Source organism: Manis javanica, chromosome 14 (assembly GCF_040802235.1).
Source record: "Manis javanica isolate MJ-LG chromosome 14, MJ_LKY, whole genome shotgun sequence".
Lineage (NCBI taxonomy): Eukaryota > Metazoa > Chordata > Mammalia > Pholidota > Manidae > Manis > Manis javanica.
The window spans coordinates 40,926,123-40,951,724 of NC_133169.1; the positions used below are offsets into that span (position 1 = coordinate 40,926,123).

At 36.7% G+C, this 25,602-nt stretch overlaps 2 pseudogenes; both read left to right on the plus strand.

Moving 5' to 3' along the window:
* The first annotated feature begins 13,477 nt into the window (after positions 1–13,477).
* LOC108396263 (olfactory receptor 14A2-like) lies at positions 13,478–15,107 on the plus strand (annotated as a pseudogene).
* Positions 15,108–23,683: 8,576 nt separating this feature from the next.
* Positions 23,684–24,683, plus strand: LOC140846081 (nectin-3 pseudogene; annotated as a pseudogene).
* The last annotated feature ends 919 nt before the right edge of the window (positions 24,684–25,602 follow it).

A 25,602-nucleotide genomic window follows, 5' to 3' on the forward strand; every position in this document is an offset into this window, starting at 1 on the left:
ACATAAACCACTTACACTTTATCCATTCAACTATTGATGGTCAAGTAGGCTGTTTCCATTTTTTGCCTATTATAAATGATGCTGCAGTTAATATAGGGGTCCATATACTTTTTCAAATTACTGCTTTTGTTTTCATTCAGTAAATACCCAGATGTGAAATAGATGGGTCACACGGAAGTTCTATTCTTAATGCTTGATGAATTCCCATACTCTTTTCCCTAGGGACTACACTGATTAACAATCCTGGGAACAATTTTTATCCACATCCTATTCTACACTTGTTATTTCTTGTCTTTTTCATAATAAACACTCAACAGATGTTAAGTGATAATGTCACTGTGGTTTGTTTTTGCATTTCTTTAATTAGTGATTTGAGTGTTTTTTCATGTGCCCATCAGCCATCTGTACCTCTTCTCTGTAGAAATCTTTATCCTGATCTCTTGTACATTTTTAACTGAATTGTATGGGATTTTTGTTGTTACTGTTGAATTGTGTGCATTCCTTATATATTTTGGATACTAACCACCTATGTGACACTTGGTTTCAAATATCTCTTCATATTCAGTAAGTTGCTTCTTCATTTGATACTGTTTTAATATTCTGCATAAGAGCACTTTAGTTTAATGCATTCCTATTATTATTTTTGCTTTTATTTCCTGTGCCTTTGGAGTCATATCCACAAAGGTGTTCTTAAGACAAATGTCAATTTACTACTAATGGTTCTTTTAGGAACTTTCTGGATTAGGGTCTTAAATTCAATTTCTCCATTTTGAATTATTTTTTTCTGAATGATCTAATTTCATTCCTTTTCATATATCTGTCCAGTTTTTCCAACACCATTTACTGAAAAGCTGCCTTTTCTGCATTGTATGTCCTTGACTCTTTGTCTTAGATTAATTATACATACATGTATAGGTTTGTTTCTGGTCTCTCATTTCTGTTCTATTGACCTGTGTGTCTATTTTTGTAACAGTTTGGATGACTATAGTTTGTACTGTAGTTTGAAATCAGAGAGTATGATATTTCCAGCTTTATTCTTCTTTGTGAATATTGCATTTCCCCATTTCCTTCTTGTAATAAACTTCTATTTTCATACAACTATAACTGGAAATGATGCTTGATATAATTTAAATTTTCTTCAATTTATTGAGACATGTTTTGTGATCCAACATGCAATCTACCATGAAGAATGTGCCATGTGCATGTGAGAAGAATGCATATTCTACTGTTTTTGAATGGAATGCTCTTCATATATCATAATAACTGAGGGTATTGTGAGAAGATGGGATAATTGCCTAATGGATGTAGCTGGTTTTGCAATATGACAAGAGTTCATGAGATGGATGTTGGTGAGGATTGTACACCATGAATATACTTAATACCACTAGATTATACCTTGAAAATTACTAAAATAGAAATTTTATGTAATATGTATTTTACAAAATAAAATAACTGGAAGAATATTCTTAAAAGTTTATTTAAGAAATCATCTCTTATTGTAGTCAACCTACTCCCTCTTAAAATGTAAAGAACACTGATTTGTTCTGTGTCTATAATTTTTCTTTTCCTCAAAAAAATAATTAGAATCATGTTGACTTCTTTCACTTCACATGAAGCATTCAAGATTTGTGCATGATTTTTGTATGCTCTAATAATTTATGCATTTATATTGCTGAATAGTATTCATTGTATGGTTGGACTATACTTTGTTTACCTGATCTCCTATTGAAGGACTCCTTAGTTGTTTTCATCTTTGGTGATTATAAATACAACTACTGTATCACTTGCAGGGTTTGTTTGAACATTAGTAAGTATCTAGAAAACAAGCTTTGTTGATCAGATTATAAATTCATGTTTGGTCTTGTCAAAAGGTGATTATTAATACAACTACCGTATCACTTTCAGGGTTTGTTTGGATGTTAGTAAGTATCTAGAAAACAAGTTTTACTGATCAGATTATAGATTAATGTTTGGTCTTGTCAAAAGAAATGTTTTATTTCTGAAAATGACAGACTAGGAAAGAACTCTTTCTGACCATTCCTCTTCTCTGACAGAAAATAAATGTAAAACCCAAACATAATTCACAGCATAAATACCTGATATTATTGGAGAATGATTAGTAGCAGATGGTGGCAAGCAGATCATGCTCAATTGCAGGAGTAACAAATAGGCTTCATCCATCTCACATTTGAGTGTCAAATATCTGTAGTTTGCACAGTAAACACAGCATTTATGAGTGTCACACAGAGATTGAAATAAAAATAAAGGCATCATTCTCTTACAGCACTAAACTATGTTTTCTACCTTTATCTTGCATCTACCTACCACTTCAGCATTTTATTAAAAATAAAAATAATAATAATAATAAAGGGAGAAATGTGGGATCCACATATAAATCAAGTATAAAAATCAAGCAAATATTCATATTTGACCTGATTGTTTATAATTCATAATGCGTGATCAAAACCGAAAGTTTCTGTGATGAATGCCCTTGTACTGTTCACCATGTAAGAATTTATTCACTATGTAAGAATTCATTCACCATGTAAGAACTTGTTCATTAGGCTTCAGAAGATTGGAGACTGATGAGAATTAGGCTTGAGATGGATTAATGATTGTGCATTGAGCATTGAACCCCCTATACAGAATTTTATTGTTGTTAACAACCATTTGATCAATAAATATGAGAGATGCCCTCTCAAAAAAATAAAATAAAATAAAAAAATAAAGGCATTATTTTATAGAGGACTCAGTGAATGTGTTGGTAGAAGACTTGTTGTACAAAATATGATGAAGTAAATTATTCAGACTAAAAAAATGATACAAGATGTATAGTCCATTTGAGAAAAATTAGTAAATAGTATAAGAAATGATGAATACATGGATAAATGCCAATACTTCATTTTTAATTTTTGGACAATTTCCAACTTCATTTCTTCATAAGCTTTACCAATGTTAAAAACTAAATATTTAACATGGCCTTGTGGAGTTTATAGCACTTATGGAAGTATTATTGGCAATATGTGTGATTCCATATGACCACAAATATTATCATATTTTCAAGAATAAAAGAACAATAATTTTAAGTGACTTAGCAAAAGCAAGCATTTAATTCCTAGAACTGCTATAGTAAATAAAAATTACTAACAACCCAAGAAAATTTACAAATAAATTATAAAGGGGAGCCAAGATGGTGGCATGAGTAGAGCAGCGGAAATCTCCTCCTAAAACCATATACATTTTTGAAAATACAACAAATATAACTATTCCTAAAAGAGAGACCAGAAGACAAAGGACAATAGGCAGGTTACATCTACACCTGTGAGAACCCAGCACCTCATCAAGGGGGTAAGATACAAGCCGCAGCCTGGAAGAACCAGAGCACCCCTCACCCCAGCTCCCAGTGGGAGGAGAGGAGTTGGAGAGAGGAGGGAGAGGGAGCCTAGGGCTGCTAAATACCCAGCCCTAGCCATCTGAACCAGAGCACAGACACACAGTGCATGGGGTGCTGGATACTAGGGAAACAGGACAGTAAGACCAGTGAGCAGGTCCCTGCAGCTGGTACCCTGGGGAAAAAGAAAAGTGAGTGCTTTTTGAAGTCTTAAAGGGACCGGGACCACAGATCTGGATGGAAACATCCCAGGCCACTTAGCCCAGCAGCTGGGAATCCCAGGGAACACCAGGTACCCCACCCCCCTGGGTGGCAGCACAGCTTGGAGGACCCTCACAGAGATAAACAGCCTCCCGCCCATTTCCTCTCTGACGCCATCTGCCAAAGAGGAGCAGCAGCCTGAGGCAACAGGGCACAGCTTCTTTCACAGCAGCCGGGCAAGAATCAGAGACACCGTCTATGCACAGCTGACCAGCACAAGCCGCTAGGGGTCGCTGTTCTCCCAGGAGAGGAAGGCCACAAACCAGCAAGAAGGGACATTCTCCCAGCCAACACATGTGCCAGCTCCCTGCAACTGCCTATATTGCCAAGAAAAGGCAGAAAAATTTGATGCAAACCAGACTAACCCAGACATCCTCCCCTGAGAGGGAATTTGAGGAGATAGACCAACCACGTACCCTGAAAAATATTTCAAAATAAAAGTTATAACCATGCTGATGGAGCTGCAGAGAAATATGCAAGAGCTAAGGGATGACATACGGAGGGAGATCACAGAAATGAAAGAATCTCTGGAAGGATTTATAAGCTGAATGGATAAGATGCAAGACGCCATTGATGGAATAGAAATCAGAGAACAGGAAAGCATAGAAGCTGACACAGAGAGAGATGAAAGGATCTCCAGGAATGAAACAATATTAAGAGAACTGTATGACCAATCCAAAAGGAACAATATCTGCATTATAGGGGAACCAGAGGAAGAAGAGAGAGAAAAAGGCATAGAAAGTGTCTTTGAAGAAATAATGGTTGAAAACTTCCCCAAATGGGGGAGGAAATAATTGATCAGACCATGGAAGTACACAGAACTCCCAACACAAGGGACCCAAGGAGGACAACACTAAGACACATAATAAATAAAATGGCAAAGATCAAGGACAAGGACAGAGTTTTAAAGGCAGCTGGAGAGAGAAAAAAGGTCACCTACAAAGGACAACCCATCAGGCTGTCATCAGACTTCTCAACAGAAACCTTACAGGCCAGAAGAGAATGGCACGATATATTTAATGCAATGAAACAGAAGGCCTTGAACCAAGAATACTGTATCCAGCACTATTATCATTTAAATATGAAGGCAGGATTCAATAATTCCCAGACAAGCAAAACTGGAGAGAATTTTTCCCACACAAACCACCTCTACAGGGTATTTTAGAGGGACTGCTCTAGATGGGTGCACTCCTAAGACTAATTAGATGTCACTAGAGAAAAAAAATCACAACAAAGAAAGCAGACCAACCACATACTAACTAAAGGCAAAAAATAAAATCAACTACCCATAAAAGCACTTAAAGGAAACACAGAAGAGCACAGAACAAAACAACCAACATATAAAGAATAGAGGAAGAGGAATAAGAAAGGAGAGAAATAATCTCCAGACAGTGTTTATAATAGCTCAATAACTGAATTAAGTTAGACAGTAAGATACGAAAGAAGATAAACCTTGAACCTTTGGTAACTACGAATATGAAGCCTGCAATGGCAAAAAGTTCATATCTTTCAATAATCACCATAAATGTAAATGGCCTGAATGCATCAACCAAAAGACACAGAGTAATAAGATGGATAAAAGTGCAATATCCATCTATATGCTGCTTACAAGAGACTCATCTCAAACCCAAAGACATGCACAGACTAAAAGTCAAGGGATGGAAAAAGATATTTCATGCAAACAACAAGGAGAAGAAAGCAGGTATTGCAGTACTAGTATCAGACAAAATAGAATTCAAAACAAAGAAAGTAGCAAGAGATAAAGAAGGACATTACATAATGATAAAGGGGTCAGTCCAACAAGAGGATATTACCATTATAAATATATATGTACTCAACACAGGAGCACAAGCATATGTGAAAAAAATACTAACAGAACTAAAGGAGGAAATAGAATGCAATGCATTCATTTTAGGAGACTTCAACATGCCACTCACTGCAAAGGATAGATCCACTGGACAGAAAATAAGTAAGGACACAGAGGCAGTGAACAACACACTAGAACAAATGGACCTAGTAGATATCTATAGAACTCTAAATACAAGAGCAACAGGATACACATTCTTCTCAAGTGCGCATGGAACATTCTCCAGAATAGACCACATACTAGGCCACAAAAAGAGCCTCAGTAAATTCCAAAGATTGAAATTCTACCAACCAACTTTTGAGTCCTCAAAAACATAAAACTAAAAATAAATTGTACAAAGAAAAGAAAAAGGCTCACAAACATATGGGGGTTAACAACATGTTCCTAAATAATCAGTGCATCAATGAATAAATTAAAATAGAGATCAAGGAATATATGGAAACAAATGAAAATAAAAACGCAAAGGCACAACTTCTGTGGGACGCAGTGAAAGCAGTCTTAAGAGGAAAGTATATAGCAATCTAGGCATACTTAAAGAAGGAAGAAAAATGCCAAATAAATAGTCTAATGTCACAATTATGGAAATAGGTAAAAGAAGAACAAATGAGGCCTAAAGTCAGCAGAAGGAGGGACATAATAAAGATCATAGAAGAACTAAATAAAATTTAAAAGAATAAAACAATAGAAAATATCAATGAAACCAAGAGCTGGTTCTTTGAGAAAATAAACAAAATAGATAAACCTCTAGCCAAACTTAATAAGACAAAAAGAGAATCAACACACATCAACAGAATCAGAAACGAGAAAGGAAAAATCACGGTAGACCCCACAGAAATACAAAGAATTGTTATAGAATACTATGAAAATCTATATGCTAACAAACTAGAAAACCTAGAAGAAATGGACAACTTCTTAGAAAAATACAGCCTTCCAAGACTAACAGAGGAAGAAACACAAAATGTAAACAAGACAATTATGACCAAAGAAATTGAAGTGGTAATAAAAAATTTACCCAATAACAAAACTGCTGGGCCAGATGAATTTACTTTGGGATTTTATCAGACAAACAGAGAACGCATAATACCAATTCTCCAAAGTTTTCCAAAAAATAGAAGAGGAAGGAATACTCCCAAACTCATTCTATGAAGCCAACATCACGTTAATACCAAAACCAGGCAAAGACCCAAACAGAAAAGAAAATTACAGACCAATATCCCTGATGAACATAGATGCAAAAATACTCAACAAAATATTAGCAAACTGAGTTCAAAAATATATCAAAAGGATCATACACCATGACCAAGTGGGACTCATCCCAGAGATGCAAGGATGGTACATTAGAAAATCCATCAACAATATCCACCACATAAACAAAACGAATGACAAAGACCACATGATCTTCTACATAGATGCTGAAAAAGCATTCGACAGAATTCAACATCCATTCATGATAAAAACTCTCAACAAATGAGTATAGAGGGCAAGTACCTCAATATAATAAAGGCCATATATGATAAACCCACAGCTAGCATCATACTGAACAGCAAGAGGCTGAAAGCTTTTCCTCTGAGACCGGGAACAAGACAGGAATGCCCACTCTCCCCACCGTTATTTAACAGAGTACTGTAGGTCCTAGCCATGGCATTCAGACAAAACAAAGAACTACAAGGAATCCAGATTGGTAAGGAAGAAATCAAACTGTCACTTTTTGCAGATGACATGATATTGTACATAAAAAACCCTAAAGACTCCACTCCTAAACTGCTAGAATTGATATCGGAATACAGCAAAGTTGCAGGATACAAAATCAACACACAGAAATCTGTGGCTTTCCTATACACTAACAATGAACCAATAGAAAGAGAAATCAGGAAAAAATTCCATTCACGACTGCATCAAAAGGAATAAAATACCTAGGAATAAACCTAACCACAGAAGTGAAAAACCTATATCCTGAAAATTATAGGACTCTTAAGAGAAATTAAAGAGGACACTAACAAATGGAAACTCATTCCATGCTCTTGGCTAGGAAGAATTAATATCATCAAAATGGCCATCTTGCCCTAAGCAATACACAGATTTGATGCAATCCCTACCAAATTACCAACAGTATTCTTCAATGAACTGGAACAAATAGTTCAAAAATTCATACGGAACCACCCAAGACCACAAATAGCCAAAGCAATCCTGAGAGGGAAGAGTAAAATGGGGAGGATCTCACTCCCCAACTTCAAGCTCTACTACAAAGCCACAGTAATCAAGACAATTTGGTGCTGGCACAAGAACAGAGCCACAGACCAGTGGAACAGAATAGAGACTACAGACATTAACCTAAATATATATGGTCAATTAGTATATGATAAAGGAGCAATGGATGTACAATGGGGAAATGACAGTCTCTTCAACAGATGGTGCTGGCAAAACTGGACAGCTACATATAAGAGAATGAAACTGGATCACTGTCTCACCCCAAATACAAAAGTAAATTCAAAATAGATCAAAGACCTGAATGTAAGTCATGAAACCATAAAACTCTTAGAAAAAAACATAGTCAAAAATCTCTTGAACATAAACATAAGCGAATTCTCCATGAACATATCTTCAATGAACCAATAGAAAGAGAAATCAGAAAAACAATTCCATTCACAATTGCATCAAAAAGAATAAAATACCTAGGAATAAATGTAACCAAGGAAGTGAAAGACCTATACCCTGGGCAAGGGAAACAAAATCAAAAATTAACAAGTGGGACTACATCAAACTGAAAAGCTTCTGTACAGCAAAGGACACCATCAATAGAACAAAAAGGTGCCCTACAGTATGAGAGAATATATTCATAAATGACAGATCCGATAAAGGGTTGACATCCAAAATATATAAAGAGCTCATGCACCTCAACAAACAAAAAGTAAATAATCCAATTAAAAAATGGGCAGAAGAGCTGAATAGACAGTTCTCCAAAGAAGAAATTCAGATGGTCAACTGGAACATGAAAAGATGCTCCACATTGCTAATTATCAGAAATGCAAATTAAAACCACAATGAGATGTCACCTCACACCAGTAAGGATGGCTACCATCCAAAAGACAAACAAAAACAAATAGTGGGATTGTGGAGAAAGGGGAACCCTCCTACACTGCTGGTGGGAATGTAAATTTGTTCAACCACTATGGAAAGGAATATGAAGGTTCCTCAATAAGCTCAAAATAGAAATACCATTTGACCCAGGAATTCTACTTCTAGGAATTTACCCTAAGAATGCAGCAGCCCAGTTTGCAAAAGACAGACACACCCTTATGGTAATCGAGCACTATTTACAATAGCCAAGAAATGGAAGCAACCTAAGTGTCCATCAGTAGATGAATAGATAAAGAAGATGTGGTACATATACACAATGGAATATTATTCAGCCATAAGAAGAAAACATATCCTACCATTTGCAACAACATGGATGGAGCTAAAGGGTATTATGGTCAGTGAAATAAGCCAGGCAAGGAAAGACAAATACCAAATGATTTCACTCATCTGTGGAGTATAAGAACAAAGATAAACTGAAGGAACAAAACAGCAGCACAATCACAGAACACAAGAATGGACTAACAGTTACCAAAGGGAAAGGGACTGGGGAGAATGGGAGAGAAGGGAGGGATAAGTGTGGGGACAAAGAAAGAGGGTATTATGATTAGCATGTATAATGTGTGGTGGTGGAATGGGGAGGGCTGCAACACAGAGAAGACAAGTAGTGATTTTACATTTTACTATGCTGATGGACAGTGACTGTAATGGTGTTTGTGGGAGGGGGAACTTAGTGAAAGGGGTACCCTAGTAAACATCGTGTTCTTCATGTAATTGTCGATTAATGATAACAAAATAAAAAAAGAGGGGAGGAAAAAAAATAAATGATTGAATAAATAAATAAATATATTAATAATAAGTAAAATGCACAGATAATCCCTAAAAATTGCCAGGAAATATGAAATAGGGGGAAAAAAAGAGTTGGAAACAAAAATGAACTGGCAGACTCCCTAACTTTATTGTCCCAGAGTTTGTCTTTGTTAGAGCTAGGAGATCTTGTGGTGCCAAAGTTTCTATAGGCCAAAAAATTTTATTTCATGTTAATTTATTTTGCTATATTCAAAACAACTGGATGTGTAAAAATGAGTTTAGGTTCACTGGGCTTCAAAGTATAGTCATAGACTGCAGTGACGAAGTAATAAAATAGAGGCCAATAAACAGGAGCAATCATCATCTCAGTTAGATAATGCCCTGAAGATGCACCTCCTGTATTCAGTACTACATTTTCAGAGGCTTTTCATTTGCACTATTATTTGTAGTTGCCAAATTTTAGAAAATAACTCAATGTCCAAAAATAGGAAATTAGTTAAGCTATGACATATATAACATAATCAGTTATTCTTTGGCTTATAAAATAGAAGGAAGGTAATCTCCAAAACTGATCAGTAGTGATTCCCAGGAAATATTTAGTGAAATATCTAAGGCAAAACAGTTTTCACAGTATACTATGTAGTAAGAAAACATGTTACACTCCTTTTTTTAAAAAAAATGAAACGTGTTAATAATCCATTAAACCTTGAGACTCGTTTCCTGGATGATACTGAGCAATAGAGTAAAAAGGATGGAAAGGAAGTGGAATTTTAATGATATTTATTTTGTTATTGTTATCATTGTTATTGTTTTGAAATATTTTCATTATTTTTGGAAGGCATGTTAATTTTCTACCTATTAAAAAGTAGTCATTAAAGTTGAAGAAAAAATTTAATTGAATGCAGACTGAATCAAATGAAATAACTGTATCAGATAAAGAGCAAAACTATGCTGATAGATTTTTTAAGAGGAATTCATTCAACATAACTTTTGACCAGAGCATTTTGAACATGTATACTTAAGGTAGAAGGAAAAGAAAAAGGACTAAAAAGAATCTTCAACTGTTTTATGTAAACTGGTCATTGTAGTGGTGTGACTGGGGATTAACTGTGTTATGCAAATTTTAAGATTGTGAAAATTAGTAAATAATATTTTTGAGATCCAGGTTGTTAGTACGAAAAATGGAAGAAGTGAAGAACAGGAAAATCTAGTTGGAGTTGGAATGAAATAAAAAATCTTCAGTATGAACTTATTATATAAATTCTGCTAAAAAGTTATAAAGTCAATGAATCCCTAGTAGCCATGACCAAAATTTGAGGCCAGATTATTGTTTCTAAACACCAGTTTTGCTTTCTTTCTTTTCTATTCTTCGTTCTTAATTGCCCAAGAAACATTTTCTAGCACTACTCCATCTAAGCGTCCGTTCCCAGAAACTGTAACTGGCACACAAACAAATAATAACCGTGGCTCAAAACCCATTGAACAAAATAAAGATAGGTGGATATAGTGTGCTCTGAATTTTATTTAGTTTCATTTCTAAAATAATTTCCTGGAACTATGTAGTACACAATGGCATTTTGCTAATTATAACTCAAGTAGTTACAAGTATTTTCAAATAAAATAACTAAAAGTGATTAATGCTAGTAAGACCTACTAAAAGCCAAATAAATAAACCTTCACAAATAGACCCAAATCACCTCATTTTCAAATTCTCTCTCTTTAAAATTTAATCCAGTTCCATTACTCTATACTGAGGGCCTTAACCAGATGAATAATAAAATATCTTTTGATTTTTGTGTTAGATGACTAGGTCTGCAGCAAGAATTTGCAAAGCATAAGATCCATCTGATTTGCCAATTTGACTGATTAAATTATGTTCTCCAAATTTGCCATGACCCACTGAGCCAGTAATAAGCAGTATCTGACAGTCATCTTCATTTATAGCCAAGGGCCTATGTGCCCAAGTAATTATTATCAATCATAAAGTGGCAATCACTAGCCTATAGTCTATTAATAAGCAGAATTAAGGGGCCATTTAAGTACTCTGTTATTTTTCTACCCAAGGTCTGACTCATGTCCTTCATGGTACATTCCAGAATGTTTTCTGGGCTGTGAACAGTTCTGCCTCCAGAAAACATGCATAATTATAACTTTAAGGCCTTATGAGGTAATTATATAATAAGGCTACTCAGAGGACTCCTAGGGCATTCTTCTTTGGGGAATTCTAAGCATCAGTCACATACTTTAGAAATAATTTTTTTGTAGACACTTTGACTAAAGAATGTTGAAAACGATGTTAATTTTAAAATAAAAGGAGAGGCAAATGAATTTCCTGGTTGCTAAAATATTTGTCTTTCCATGTTAAGAAATTATCACACCTTAGCAGCCATTTTTCAGGCCTTCCACAGAAGAATAGAAATACAACTATATGCTCTAATGATGGAGAAATCCCAAAGGAAGATACAGTTCTGTTTTAATTCCAGGATCTTAAGTGGTATACTAAACATTTTTATTAGGAGTAAGATTTTCACTTTCAAGTGCACTTGGTGGAGACATCTAAAAAAAAATCCTTTATAGGTGATTGAAGGATTGGAATTATTTTGAGGTAAGAATTTCAAGTTTCTATTGGTAAAACACTATTCCAAAATAATGATTTGTGAGTCTTAAATAATTTTGTGAAATTTAAGGAGGACATCAACATTTTTTCAATCTTGTTCCTATTTTGCTACCTCTCTGGGTATTTTTCCAGAAAATTGGAATAGGGTAATAAATGTCTTCCAAGTCATCTGATGTCTGCACTGTGCATTCTTGCAACTCACGACGCACAGACTCTCCACATGCGCACTGGACGGACATCGCCCTGCTGTGCCGCGCGAGCCGTGCTCCCTGAGAGGCTCCCCCGCTGGTCTCTGGGCTGTGTGTTCTCTTCCATTGTGTGTCGGTTACAAGGTCACCCCAACAGGGAGCAATCGTCCACTTCCAATCTCGGATAAATACTTTGTTAATCTCTAAAATAATAGATTTTTCTTATTTTAAAGACACCCATCACCATTGGTTTTCTTTCTTTTTTATATGTATTATTGTTCATCATTGTCCCCTCATATTGACAGGAATCTCTCAGAAATAAGCCTTTCAAAAAAATTGTCTCTACTAAACAGTTTGGTGCCCAAATATGGAGCACTTCCTGATGTTTTCAGTAAAGAATAAATAAATAACTGTGTACTAGTAAATAATAATGTAGGGAAACATTTTGAACTCTGAAAGCAGATATCTGATATTAAAATAGACAACACATGACAAAGAAAACATGTTCACTCAGATAGGGGAAGATATTTTATTATGGTGCCTCTAAGATATACCCTTATAAAAATATCAACCTTTGGGAACATTCCATAATAACAGCATTCTCTACACAAGTGCATATTCAAAGGAATTGAAGTTTTCCTAAATAATTCTTTCACAGACATAAATAAAATGTTCAACATATGTGAATTACATGACCTCAAGACAATACAATCATTGAACATAGAATCATTTTTAATATTCCTTTGTTTATACCCATAAGGTTAAAAAATTTATTTTGGCTATGTTGGATTATTAAATAGCACAAATGTGAGGTCATAACACTTAGAACAAAGGAGAATTGACAAATTGCTCCAGTTACACTATTAGGGATAATAACATAAAAGTCCTAAAGACAGGAGTTTGGATTGTTTGAAAACAAAAGTATTTTTCATTAATCATAGAACAATATCACTATGATACAAATATTCATTGATATACAGTAAAAGTCCTGTATTTACTCAAATTATATTTTTCTGGTGGCTAGTTAAGGTTGAGACTACAGGATCAGGTGTAACTCACACAAAGACTATTTGCACACATAATTCATGGAATCCCATTACTTTTAAAAGAAGGAACTTGATAGTAATTCTTCAGAATTATTTAAAGAACACATATGCCTTTTTTTCACTGAAGTTATTCTGTGTATCAACATGATTCTTGTTAGAAAGTGTAAATTGATGTTTCTTTGCATATCTCCTTGTCTTGACAGGCAGTGAGGAGAATCTAGCATGGCCAAAGGTACCTTTGTAACAGTATTTTTTCTTCAGGGGTTTTCTGAAGTCTGGGAGCTCCAGATTGTACACGGTGTGCTCTTCCTAGTGGTTTACCTGGCTGTCCTAATAAGTAACCTTCTGATCATCACTCTCATAAACCTAGACCTGCAGCTACAAACACCCATGTACTTCTTCCTGAAGAATTTGTCCTTACTGGATGTCTTCCTCGTGTCTGTCCTAATCCCAGAATTCATTGTCAACAACCTAACTCACAACACTTCAATTTCCATCTTAGGACGTGCTTTCCAGGTACTCTTAATGACTTCCTTTTCAGCAGGTGAGATATTTGTGCTCACTGCCATGTCCTATGACCATTATATAGCGATTTGCTGTCCCCTGCACTATGAGATCTTCATGAGTGGTGGCACCTGTGCCCTGATGGCTGGTGTTTGCTGGGCCATGGGCGGGGTTTTTCTTTGGAGCTGTGTACACAGCTGGCACATTTTTCATGCCCTTCTGTGGCTCCAGTGTGATTCCACAGTTTTTCTATGATGTCTCCTCATTACTAAGAATGTCCTGCTGTGAAACACCAATGACAGTTTTATGTTAGTATTGGACTAGGTACCTGTTTAGGCATGTCTTATTTCATCTGTATCATGATCTCTTAAATTCATATTTTCTCCATGGTGCTGAAGATTCCTACCATGAAAGGACAGTCTAGAACTTTCTACACGTGCGTTCCGTATCTCATTGTTGTCACCCTTTTTATGACAACTGCCTGTTTTGTTTACCTCAAACCACCTTCAAACTCACCATCAGTTACTGAGAGGCTGTTTTCTGTGGTCTACACTGTGGTACCTCCAACAGTGAACCCTGTAATCTACAGACTCAGGAACAAGGACATGAAGCAGGATCTGCTGGGATTGCTGCCTAAGACACGTGACCAAGACTCTCACTTCATGTAATACATCCAAACATCCTCAGGGACAGAGCGCTTTCACTTCGCTGGACATTATTTCTCATCATTTAACTTATTCATAAAATTGGGAAAGACTGAGGAAAGAACACAGTGTCCTAAGTGCTCAAAAGCCTGAATGACTGTTGCAAAGTTCAGAGCATTGAATCCCGTCAGGCTGACATGTGGGGGGCATGTGCTCAGTTTGTGATTCTTGACAAACTGGTTCTCCCTTTGTGGCACAGCTCTGAAAGAATTGGTTCTCTTTTTATGATAAGTTTTGATTATTAGTCGTCTTACAAGTCATTTTCTCTATTTCATTAACTAAAAAAAAATACTGGGGTGCTTCAATGAGGACAGTATGTGAAGCATTTGATCTACAAAGGTGAAATTTACTCCTGACTTTCCTGAAGGATCTGACTGTCTAGTGCTGAAGCAGAACAAAAAGCAGGCAAAATTAACATAGTGAGCTCAGGGCCATTTTAGGATTGTGCCCCTATTAATAAACAGACTTTTGGAGGGACACCTGAAGCAGAGACAACACCCTGGAGGAAGGTGATCCAGTTCTCAAAGATACATAGTGCCCTGCCTGGTGAATATTATTTCCTGGAAGACACCAGGCAGAGGTCTGAAGCTGTGTGTGTGTCTGAGCATTTCCTTGTCTATAATTCAGAAAGCCTTTTACCTCTACTTGGGTCATGGATAATGTATTTAATCTAGGTGTGAAAGGAAGATAGGATATGTGTTAAAATTATGGAAGTAGTTCAATTGAAGATGGGCTACTTGCTAATTATTCCTAAAATGCGAAAGATTTTTCATTACACAAAATGTAATCCATACATTTTATGTCTTATCAAATAACTTTCTTGGATTTATGTTGACTTTGTTCTGTCCTTAAGATAAAAAAATACAAATGTTTCTTAGGATGTTTCAATCATGTTATGGTTTTCTGCAATGTGATACCAGTGTTTGTTTCATTGTCACTTGACTTAAATGTATGATTCTGCATTGTTTCTCAGTGACAGGTGACATCATTTAACATGTTCCCAAATACTCTCTGAAAACATTTGATTCTTACCATACCAATATCAGATATTCTAAAAATATGAGTAAGATAAAATAAAATTTTTGTTTTTTTATACGTAAAATTACCCTTAAGATTTCCCATAAGGTCAGTGGAAAAAAAACACCAAAATTATATTTTTCTTTTTCCTTAAAGAAAGAGATATGCTAAATATAATTAATTTCATGTGTAGGTTCACCATGTGTCAAGGTTACTTGGGAAGATTGTCACCACAGAAAAGATTACTAGGTTGTCCTCAATTAAATTTGTTGTTATAAAGTAGAACTGGTTTAAGTATTTCAGAATTTTTATTCTTTATGGAAATCCCTGAAGGTATTTCAGTTCCCTCACTGTCTACAATATGTTTTATTACTAGAGAAAACATTGATAAAAAGTTATTATTTTTCCTTTAGAAGACTGGTAGCTGGTAAATATAGAAGCAAATATCCAGTTTAAAAAGTCATAATGCTTAACCATCTATATTGTGATTAATCTAAGCAGCAATCACAGTGGGCACCCTGACCAGCAGGAGAAGCGCTGTGAGGGAACGAGCTTCTCATGTGATGGTGACGACTGGGCATTCTGGATTTTCAAACTGAAGGAATTTGGGAAATGACAAGGGCAGGAAGGAATTTGTGATCTTCCTATGAAGCAGATGATGAAACACTTATGTGAGAAGGTACCCTCTCTATACCCAAAGGTATATGCCCCTCACCCATGCCTCACCCACCCCTGCCAACCCTCCCCCTTGGTAACCACCAGTCACTTAGTGTCTGTGAGTCTACTGCTGTTTTCATTTCGTTTTATTTTTATATCCCATATGTAAGTGAAATCACATGGTATTTGTCATTCTCTGCCTGGCTTACCTCATTTAGCATCATATCTGCTAGATCCAACCAAGTTGTTGCAAATACCAGGGTTTCTTTCTTTTCTATGGCTGAATGATATTCCATTGTGTACATGTACCACTTCGTCTTCATCCATTCATCTATTGCTGGGTGTTTTGGTAGCTCCCATATCTTGGCTATTGTAAATAATGCAGCAATAAATATAGGGGTGCATATATGTCCTGACATGTCAAGTAAGTCTCTTGCAGTCAACACAGAGATGGGTCTTGTATTTATTTATTTTTATTTTTATTTTTATTTTATTTTTTTCTTTTTATTGGCAAATAAAATATACACATTTATTGTCTACAATTTATATAGAGATATACATATGAATTATATATGTACTTACACAAAGATTGTGAAAGAATGACCACAGATAAGATAATTAATACATCCTTTAGCACAGCTGGTAGTATTTTCCTTTATCCCTATGATATTTTTCCCTTTCTTTTTCCCCGCCCTTGTCCCTCCCTACTTCCCACCCATCCTCCCAAGTCCCTTTCCCTTTGGTGACTATTAGTCCTTTCCTGGGCTCTGTGATTCTGCTGCTGTTTTGTCCTTTCAGTTTTCCTTTGTTCTTATACTCCAAGTATGAGTGAGATCATTTGGTATTTGTCTTTCTCCACCTGACTTATTTCACTGAGCATTATACCCTCTAGCTCCATCCATGCTGTAGCAAATGGTAGGATCTGTTTTTTTCTTACGGTTGAGTAATATCCCATTGTGTATATGTACCACATCTTCTTTATCTATTCATCTACTGATGGACACTTAAGTTGCTTCCATATCTTGGCTATTGTAAATAGTGCAGCAATAAACATAAGGGTGCATCTGTCTTTTTCAATCTGGAGTGCTGCATTCTTAGAGTAAATTCCTAGAAGTGGAATTCCTGGGTCAAATGGTAAGTCTATTTTGAGCATTTTGAGGAACCTCCATACTGCTTTCCATAATGGTTGAACTAACTTACATTCCCACCAGCAGTGTAGGAGGGTTCCCCTTTCTCCACAACCTCACCAACATTTGTTGTTGATTGTCTTTTCGATGATGGCGATCCTTACTGGTGTGAAGTGATATCTCATTGTGGTCTTAATTTGCATTTCTCTGATGACAAGTGATGTGGAGCATCTTTTCATGTGTCTGTTGGCCATGTGGATTTCTTCTTTAAAGAACTGTCTATTCAGCTCCTCTGTCCATTTTTTAATTGGATTGTTTGCTTTTTGTTTGTTCAGGTGTGTGAGCTCTTTATATATTTTGGATGTCAGCCCTTTATCAGATCTGTCATTTATGAATATATTCTCCCATACTGTAGGATACCTTTTTGTTCTATTGATGGTGTCCTTTGCTGTATAGAAGCTTTTTAGCTTGATATAGCCCCACTTGTTCATTTTTGCTTTTGTTTCCCTTGCCCGGGGAGATATGTTCATGAAGAATTCACTCATGTTTATGTCCATGAGATTTTTGCCTATGTTTTATGGTTTCATTACTTACATTAAGGTCTTTGATCCATTTTGAATTTACTTTTGTGTATGGGATTAGACAGTAATTCAGTTTCATTCTTTTACTGGTAGCTGTCCAGTTTCAGTTTTACCAGCACCATCTGTTGAAGAGACTGTTGTCGTGGTCCAGCCGTGCCTAGTCAAGCAGGTCCTGAAGTGCAGAAGGAGGGCAAAGAAAATAAAGAAAGACAGAAAGAGCTGGGAGGGCTGACGCTCCCGTGCGTCACCAGCAAAACTTTAATGAAGGTCCAGGGTTTATATAATGCAGTGGAGTTACATGATTCCAGGACATAGCATTGTCCAATAGACAATCAAGCACAGTATTGAAATCAGCGGTGGCCGGGCAAAGGTAGGCTCAGCAGGGTTCCAGGTAGTTGCTCATGGAATGCATAAACAGAATGTTCTTTGTTCTCCATTCCCACCACATCAGCAAGTGGGGGAAGGGCATAGCCAGAAGCAGGGGTGGTGTTTCCACACATCTTCAAGGTCTCCCCATTTTCAGAGTAAGGAGTCTTGGCTCATCTTCAAGGACAAGATATGTTTCTGTGGACAGATAACTTCAAAGGACTGCACCAGTTGTTCTCAAGCTTGTGCTTTCCCATGCTGCATTCAGACATGGGGGAAGGTGCTTTCCCATTCTGCCTACAAACATGTGAGAAGACAAAGGCGGTCCCCAACAGACAGTCATTTCCCCATTTTATGTCCCTGGCTCCTTTATCATATATTAATTGGCCATATATGTTTGGGTTAATGTTTGGAGTCTCTCTTCTGTTAACTGGCCTGTGGCTCTGCTCTTGTGACAATACCGAATTGTCTTTATTACTGTGGCTTTGTAGTAGAGCTTGAAGTTGGGGGGCAAGATCCCACCCACTTTATTCTTTATTCTTCCTTCTCGGGATTGCTTTGGCTATTCGTGGTCTTTGGTGGTTCCAAATGAATTTTTGAACTATTTGTTCCAGTTCATTGAAGAATGTTGTTGGTAATTTGATAGGGATTGCATCGAATCTGTATATTGCTTTGGGCAGGATGGCCATTTTGACGATACTAATTCTTCTTAGCCAGGAGCATGGGATGAGTTTACATTTGTTAGTGATCTCTTTAATTTCTCTTAAGAGTGTCTTATAGTTTTCAGGGTATAGGTCTTTCACTTCCTTGGTTAGGTTTATTCCTAGGTATTTTATTCTTTTTGATGTTATTGTGAATGGAATTCTTTTCCTGATTTCTCTTCTATTAGTTTATTGTTGGTGTATAGGAAAGCCACATATTTCAGTGTGTTAATTTTGTATCCTGCAACTTTGCTGAATTCTGATATTAGTTCTAGTAGTTTTGCAGTGGAATCTTGAGGATTTTTTAGGTACAATATCATGTCATCTGCAAATAGTGACAGTTTAACTTCTAATTTACCTATCTGGATTCCTTATATTTCTTTGTTTTGTCTAATTGCCATGGCTAGGACCTCCAATACTCTGTTGAATAACAGTGGGGAAAGTGGGCATCCCTGTCTTGTTCCCAATCTCAGAGGAAAAGTTTTCAGCCTCTCGCTGTTCAGTATGATGTTAGCTGTGGGTTTATCATATATAGCCTTCATTATGTTTAGGTACTTGCGCTCTATGCTCCTTTTTGTTGGGAGTTTTTATCATGAATGGATGTTGAATTCTGTCGAATTGTTTTTCAGCATCTATGGAGATGATCATGTGATTTTTCTCCTTCTTTTTGTTGATGTGGTGGATGATGTTGATGTATTTTCAAATGTTGTACCATCTTTGCATCCCTGGGATGAATCCCATTTGGTTATGGTGTATGATCCTTTTGATGTATTTCTGAATTTGGTATGCTAATATTTTGTTGAGTATTTTTGCATCTACGTTCATCGGGGGTATTGGTCTGTAATTTTCTTTTTTGGTGGAGTCATTGCCTGGTTTTGGTATTAGGGTGATGTAGGCTTCATAGAATGACTTTGGGAGTGTCCCCTCCTCTTCTATTTTTTGGAAAACTTTAAGGAGAATGGGTATTATGTCTTCTCTGTGTGTCTGATAAAATTCTGAAGTAAATCCATCTGGCCCGGGTATTTTGTTGTTGGGTAGTTTTTTGATTACTGATTCAATTAGGTTGCTTATAATTGGTCTGTAGAAATTTTCTGTTTCTTTCTGGGTCAGTCTTGGAAGGTTATATTTTTCTAGGAAGTTGTCCATTTCGCCTAGGTTTTCCAGCTTGTTAGCATATAGGTTTTCATAGTATTCTTTAATAATTCTTTGTATTTCTGTGGGGTCCGTCGTGATTTTTCCTTTCTCGTTTTTGATTCTGTTGATGTGTGTTGACTCCCTTTTTCTCTTGATAAGTCTGGTTAGAGGCTTATCTATTTTATTTTCTCAAAGAACCAGCTCTTGGTTTCATTAATTTTTTCAATTGTTTTATTCTTCTTGATTTTATTTATTTCTTCTCTGATCTTTATTATGTCCCTCCTTATGCTGACCTTAGGCCTCATTTGTTCTTCTTTTTCCAATTTCCATAATTGTGACATTAGACTATTCATTTGGGATTTTTCTTCCTTCTTTAAATATGTCTGGATTGCCATATACTTTCCTCTTAAGACTGTTTTGCCGTATTCCACAGAGGTTGGGGCTTGGTGGTGTTGTCATTTATTTCCATATATTGCTGGATCTCCATTTTAACTTGGTCGTTTTTCCACTGATTATTTAGTAGCATGTTGCTAAGCCTCCATTTGTTTGTGGGTCTTTTTGCTTTCTTTGCACAATTTATTTCTAGTATGTACCTTTGTGGTCTGAAAAGTTGGGTAGGATTTAAATCTTTTGGAATTTACTGAGACTCTTTTTGTGGCCTAGTATGTGGTCTATTCTGGAGAATGTTCCATGTGCACTTGAGAAGAATGTGTATCCTGTTGCTTTTGGAGGTAGAGTTCTATAGATGTCTATTAGGTCCATCTGTTCTACTGTGTTTTTCAGTGCCTCTGTGTCCCTACTCATTTTCTTTCTGGTGGATCTGTCCTTTGGAGTGAGTAGTGTGTTAAAGTCTCCCAAATTGAATGCATTGCAATCTATTTCCTCCTTTAATTTTGTTAGTATTTATTTCACATATATTGGTGCTCCTGTATTGGGTGCATATATGTTTATAATGGTTATATCCTCTTTTTGGACTGAGCCCTTTATCATTATGTAGTGTCCTTCTTTATCTCTTGTTACTTTCTTTGTTTTGAAGTCTATTTTGTCTGATACTAGAATTGCAACACCTGCCTTCTTCTCGTTGTTGTTTGTATGAAATATCTTTTTCCATCCCTTGACTTTTAATCTGTGCATGTCTTTAATATGTGCAGACTTTGAGGTGAGTCTCTTTAAGCAGCATATAGATGGGCCTTGCTTTTTTATACGTTCTATAACTCTGTGTGTTTTGATTGGTGCATTCAGTCGATTTACATTTAGGGTGATTATTGAAAGATACGTACTTATTGCCATTGTAGGCTTTAAATTCGTGGTTACCAAAGGTTCAAGGTTAGCTTCTTTACTACCTTACTGTCTAACTTCACTCACTTATTGAGCTATTATAAATGCAGCCTGATGATTATTTCTTTCCCTTTTTTATTCCTCCTCCTCCATTCTTCATATGTTGGCTGTTTTGTTCTGTGCTCTTTTTAGGAGTGTTCCCATCTAGACCAGTCCCTCTAAAATACCCTGTAGAAGTGATTTGTGAGGGTCAAATTCCCTCAACTTTTGCTTGTCTGGGAATTGTTTAATCCCTCCTTCATATTTAAATGATAATCGTGCTGGATACAGTATTCTTGGTTCAAGGCCCTTCTGTTTCATTGAATTAAATATATCATGCCATTCTCTTCTGACCTGTAAGGTTTCTGTTGAGAAGTCTGATGATAGCCTGATGGGTTTTCCTTTGTAGGTGACCTTTTTCTCTCTGGCAGCCTTTAATACTCTGTCCTTGTCCTTGATCTTTGTCATTTTAATTATAATATATCTTGGTGTTGTCCTCTTTGGATCCTTTCTGTTGGGAGTTCTGTGTACTTCTATAGTCTGAGCAACTATTTCCTCCCCCAGTTTGGGGAAGTTCTCAGCAATTATTTTTTCAGACACTTTCTATCCCTTTTTACCTCTCTTCTTCTTCTGTTACCCCTATAATGCAGATACTGTTCCTTTTGGATTGGTCACACAGTTCTCTTAATATTGTTTCATTCCTGGAGATCCTTTTATCTCTCTCTGTGTCAGCTTCTATTCGTTCCTGTTCTCTGGTTTCTATTCCATCAATGGCCTCTTGCATCTTATCCATTCTGCTTATAAATCTTTCCAGAGTTTGTTTGACTTCTGTATTCTCCCTCTGGACATCTGTAATCTCTCTCCAGACTTCATCCCTTAGCTCTTGCATATTTCTCTGTAGCTCTGTCAGCATGTTTATGATTTTTGTTTTGAAGTCTTTTTCAGGTAGAGTGGTTAGGTCTATCTCCTTCTCAGGTATTGTTTCTGTGATTTTTGTCTGTCTCACATTTTGCCTTTTCATGGCAATAGAGATAGTTTGTGGAGCTGGGGTGAGTGATGGCTGGGAGAACATCCCTTCTTGTTGCTTTGTGTCCTTCCTCTCCTGGGAGAACAGCGACCTCTAGTGGCTTGTGTTGGGCAGCTGCCACAGACTGGGCTTCCGGCCACTATGTAGTATAGCTCTGCAGTTGCTGTGGGTGTGGCCTGCCTCAGGCCTCTGCTCCAATATGGTGGAGCTGCGTCAGAGGGGAAACAGCCAGGAGGCTGTTTATCTCTGTGAGGGGCCTCCAAGCCGCCCTGCTGCACAGGGGGTAGGGTGTCCAGAGTTCCCCGGGATTCCCAGCCGCTGGGCTAAGTGTTCCTGGACACTCCAGTCCAGCTGTGGGGTCCCTGTTCCTTTAAGACTTTCAAAAAGCACTCACTTTTCTTTGTCCCTGGGGTGCTGGCTGCGGGGACCCACTCACAGGTCTTACTGTCCTGTTACCCTAGTTTTGAGCACCCCATGCACACACTGTGTCTGCACTTCAATGCAGATGGCTGGGGCTGGGTGTTTAGCAGTCCTGGGCTCCTTCTCAATCCCTGCTCTGACTCCTCTCCTCCTGCCAGGAGCTGGGGTGTGGGGCGCTCAGGTCCTGCCAGGCCACGGCTTGTATCTAATCCCCTTCACAAGGTGCTGGGTTCTCACAGGTGTGGATGTAGTCTGGCTGTTGTCCTGTGTCTTCTGGTCCCTCTTTTAGGAAGAGTTGTATTTGTTGTATTTTCAAAAATATATCTGGTTTTGGGAGGAGATTTCCACTGCTCTACTCATGCTGCCATCTTGGCTCCGCCTCTATTTTTATATTCTTTTTAATACAAAGTGTTTGCTTTATTGTGTGCAAAGTGTTCTACTGCCCCCTGAGCCTCCTTCATCTCTCTTTTCTTGAAAAATCAGTGCTTGATCCTTTCCAAAATAACCAGAGAAGAAATGGCAGAAAGTATCTCTTTATCACGGTTCCCCTCAGTCCTGAGACTGATAGAAAAGGATGTAACCAGACTCGGAGATCTTTGTGATATCTGACGTCAACCCATAGAATTCTTCAAAGCTTGTGCATCTTTTTTTTCTACAGTGTCATCATCAAACAACAACCAAAAATCATGACTCTTAACTATTGCAATATAATGGCCTCAATTGGGACCACCTTTATGTTTCCTAGGTCTCAGATCCTTTGACCCTTCCATAACTGCAAAAGGGACAGATTCTTTAACTGATGGAGGAAATGAAAGAGTAGCAGCCGTTTGTATTGCAGCCACTGGACAACCAGTTGCACATATTGACTGGGAGGGTGATCTTGGTGAAATGGAATCTACTACAACTTCTTTTCCAAATGAAACAGCAGTAATTATCCATCAGTACAAGCTGTTTCCAGCCAGATTTGCTAGAGGAAGGCAAATTACTTGTGTTGTAAAACATTCAGCCTTGGAAAATGACAGCAGGTATTCTTTCCTATTAGAAATACAGTCTGCTCCTGAGGTTTCAGTAACAAGCTATGATGGAAATTGGTTCATAGGAAGAAAAGGTGTTAATTTTAAGTCTAATGCTGATGCAAATCCACTGCCCTTCAAATCTGTGTGGAGCAGGTTGGACGGACAATGGCCTGATGGTTTACTGGCTTCAGACAATACTCTTCATTTTGTCCATCCAATGACTTTCAATTATTCTGGTGTTTATGTCTGTAAATTGACTGCCCCCTTGGTCACAGAAGTGATCAAAGGTCATCTACATTTCAGATCCTACTACTACTACCACTCCTTTAACCTACAATTCAGTGGCATCCCTCAACTGCTGACATCGAGGATCTAGCAACAGGACCAAAAAAATTGCCCTTACCATTGTCAACTTTAGCAACAATTAAGGATGACACAATTAGCACTATCATTGCTAGTGTAGTGGGTGGATCCCCCTTCATTGTACTTAATAAGTGTTTTGGCTGGAAACACTTATAAGACATACAAGAACTACACTCCACCATCAGATACGCAAAAAAAAATCACAAATAGATGTTCTTCAACAAGATGAGCTTGAATCTTACCCAGACAGTGTAAAAAAAGAAAACAAAAATCCAGTGAGCAATCTAATATGGAAAGACTATTTAGAAGAGCCTGAAAAAGCACAGTGGAACAATGCAGAAAATCTCAGTAGGTTTGAAAGACCAATGGATTATTATAAAGATGTAAAAATGGGAATGCAGTTTGTCAGTGATGAATGTTATGATGAAGACGAAGATAACTTAGTTTCACACGTAGATGGTTCCATAATTTCCAGGAGGGAGTGGTATGTTTAGCTACCACTAAATGTGATTAACTATGTACAATGTTTCATTCATACTAGTTGATCATTTTCAGATTGTTCATACTTTTTTCTTGAGGAAGAATAAGCTTTTTCATCTTGATTTTCAAGCTTACTTTTTATATTGTAATTTGACAAATGAAAATGTAAAATCTGTGTTCAATGTATCTGAGCTGCTTTACATTTTTTTTCAATGCTGTACTACTGTCTCAAGATTTTAAATTTTAAGGTAAAGTACTTTGTTGGTCTGAGGCACACAGGTAAGAAGAAATGTCAACATAAAATGTATGACTTTTGATACAAAAATTTTAAAAAAAGGAAACTACCTTGACATTGTGTATTAAATGTTTACCTTAGACTATAATCTCAAGTAAAATGCATTTTAAACATATACCTCTCAAAATTTATCACCATTAAATAATACTGTACCAGAATTTATGGTAAAACTAATTCAAGAAATGTTTATATATATTTTTAGTATACAAAAAATATTCAGCCTGATGAAACACCTTTCCTTTTCAAACATTTTTTAAGTTTCTATACAAATGGGATCTTTACCTCTGCATTTTAATGAGCCTTGCCATAATTAATGTGAAGTGGCTTTTCAAAGATATTTTGTTGCACTAAAACTGTGGCAGTAAACTCAGTGAATACAATGTGTGGAAGAGCATATTAGCTGATGAATATTTTTGTCCAAAATACATACAAGTATAATAAAAACATGCCTTTTAAATATGATAATTATTATAATTTTTCTCATCCCTGGAGAACAATTCTTATATTGTCATGTGAGCTTGGATTTTTGGTACATTAAGTGGTAGTTTTGTTTTAATGCTTCATGACCTAAATATGAGAATAATAATGAAAAGTTGGTACACAGTTAAATATAGTGCAGAGAGGGCATTTCAGTATAT